At 49.5% G+C, this 2729-nt stretch overlaps 1 non-coding gene across 1 annotated transcript; it reads left to right on the plus strand.

The window, feature by feature from the left end:
- Positions 1 to 284: 284 nt before the first annotated feature.
- On the plus strand, positions 285 to 392 carry LOC119468270. Its single transcript, XR_005196928.1, has one exon. It is a non-coding gene; the product is annotated as a small nucleolar RNA U13 (small nucleolar RNA).
- The last annotated feature ends 2337 nt before the right edge of the window (positions 393 to 2729 follow it).

The following is a 2729-nucleotide window of genomic DNA, read 5'->3' on the forward strand; positions in this document are numbered from 1 at the left end:
AACGCCTGTACTGAGTCTTCGAAGATAAATAGGCATAATTGGGAGACCAAAGGAGAGAGGGTGCTCCAGGCTGAGGAAGCAGAGCCTGCCAAGACTCTAAAAAACTCAGGCTGGGCACACCACACGCACACCATGTAAACAGAGCTGTAGATGAACACACGAACACCTGTGATCACAGCTGCCCTATTCTATACACTCCTGCTGACATACACAGCCCATGCGCATGCTGTATATGCCCCCGGCGTGCACAGCAGGCAGCCTGTTCAGAAAATATTTGCTGTATGATCCTTTTCTAGTTCATAAGCATCATGATTGGGCTTTCATGCTCAGGGGTGAGATGAGCCTCCCTTCAGTCTTCTTACAGGTCGGGTGTGTGGCTCACGCCTGTAATCTCAGCACACTGGGAGTCCGAGGTGGGAGGATCGTTTGAGACCAGGAGTTTAACATGGCCCTGGGCAATATAGTGAGAGCTCATCTGCAGAAAAGTTGTTTTTGTTTTTGTTTTTGAGATGAAGTCTCATTCTGTCCCCAGGTAGTGGCATGATCTCGGCTCACTGCAACCTCCTCCTCCTGGGTGCAAGTGATTCTCCTGCCTCAGCCTCCCGAGCAGCTGGGACTACAGGTGCGCACCACCACGTCCAGCTAATTTTTTAGAGATGCGGTTTCACCATGTTGGCCAGGATGGTCTCAATCTCTTGACCTCATGATCTGCCTGCCTTGGCCTCCCAAAGTGCTGAGATTACTGGCATGAGCCACTGTGCCCAGCCGAAAAGTTTTTTTTTAGCCAGGCACGGTGGTGCAGCTGTGGTCCCAGCTACTAGAAAGGCTGAGGAAGGGTCGGCACCATGGCTCAATCCCAGCACGTTGGGAAGCCAAGGTGGGTGGATCACCTGAGATCAGGAGTTCAAGACCAGCCTGGCCAACATGGTGAAACCCCATCTCTACTAAAATACAATAATTAGCCAGGCGTGGTGTCGGGCACCTGTAATACCAGCTACTCGGGAGGCTGAGGCAGGAGAATTACTTGAACGCTGGAGGTGGAGGTTGAAGTGAGCCAAGATCACACCATTGCACTTCAGCCTGGGCGAGCGACAAGAGCAAAACTCCATCTTACCAAAAAAAAACAAAAACAAAACTTAGGACTCAAGGGCTGAAGCCTAGGCAATATAGTGAGATCCTGTCTCCACAAAAAGATAGAAAAAATTAGCTGGGCGCGGTGGCATGCCTGTGGTGCCAGCAACTGGGTAGGAGGCTGAGGTGGGAGGATTGCTTGAGCCTGGGAATTGAGGCTGCAGTGAGCCATGATTGCACCACTGCACTCCAGCCTGGGCAACACAGAGCCCCTGTCTCAAAACAAACAACCGTAAGCCTGCGCACAGTGGCTCCAGCCTGTAATCCCAACACTTTGGGTGGCTAAGACAGGAGGATCACTTGAGCCAGGAGTTCAAGGTTACACTTGAAGGTTACATGCACCACTGCACTCCAGCCTTGGCAACAGAGCGAGACCCTGTCTCAAAAATAATGTGAATAAATTTAAAACAGACCAGGCGCGGTGGCTTATGCCTGTAATCCCAGCACTTTGGGAGGCTAAGGTGGGCGGATCACCTGAGGTCAGGAATTCAAGACCAGCCTGGCCAACAGGGTAAAACCCTGTCTCTACTAAAAATACAAAAAAAATTTAGCTGGACATGATGGCGGGCGCCTATAATCCCAGCTACTTGCGCGGCTGAGGCAGGAGAATCACTTGAAGCCAGGAGGTGGAGGTTGCAGTGAGTTGAGATCATGCCACTGAACCTTAGCCTGGGCAACAAGAGTGAAACTCCGTCTCAAGAAAAAAAAAAAATTAAAAATTAATTAAAAAAAATTAAACAGTAAACACTCAAGCAAAGTCACGTGGAACTGCCAGTGAAAGCTTTGGATCAGCAGAAGAAAATCCACTGCTCCCACAGTGGATATAAAGCTTAGCCAAAACAAAGACACTTAACATGGTCACAGGTCTCTGCTGCCTTGTGGGTAAACATGTCATTTCTATCCAGGAGTCTGAAATACTAATGATGAAAACAGCTAACAGTTAAACTGCAGCACTTACTCTGCGTCAGGAACACCATTCATTCATTCATTCATTCATTCATCTTTTTTTTTGAGATGGAATCTCTCTCTGTCACCCAGGCTGGAGTGCAGTAATTTGGTCTCGGCTCACTGCAGCCTCCACCTCCTGGGTTCAAGAGATTCTCAGCCTCCCGAGTACCTGGGATTACAGGCACCCGCCATCATGCCTGGCTCATTTTTGTATTTTTAGTAAGGCAGGGTTTCACCATGTTGGCCAGGCTGGTCTCGAACTCCTGACCTCAAGTGATAGCCCACCTCAGCCTCCCAAAGTGCCAGGATAGCAATGCTCTTGATTTCTAGTGGCAAACTGTCATCTGAGTAGGTTGATCTGACATCTGCCCCTGTGGGCAGGTATGGGAGTTCTGTCTGCAGTCAAGCTTGCCCGCACCCTGATCACCTCTCAAGATCTTAATCTGAATGGGGAAAAAGATGACATTGCTAGCTAGGCCAGATGGCTCATGCCTATAATCCCAGCACTTTGGGAGGCCGAGGCAGGTGGATCACCTGAGTCCAGGAGTTCAAGACCAGCCTTGGCAACATGATGAAACCTCCGTCTCTACTAAAAATACAAAAAATTAGCCAGGCATGGTGGCGTGTGCCTGCAAGTCCTAACTACTTGG

The sequence above is a fragment of the Cebus imitator genome, unplaced genomic scaffold (assembly GCF_001604975.1).
Source record: "Cebus imitator isolate Cc_AM_T3 unplaced genomic scaffold, Cebus_imitator-1.0 Scaffold404, whole genome shotgun sequence".
Classification (NCBI taxonomy): Eukaryota; Metazoa; Chordata; class Mammalia; order Primates; family Cebidae; genus Cebus; species Cebus imitator.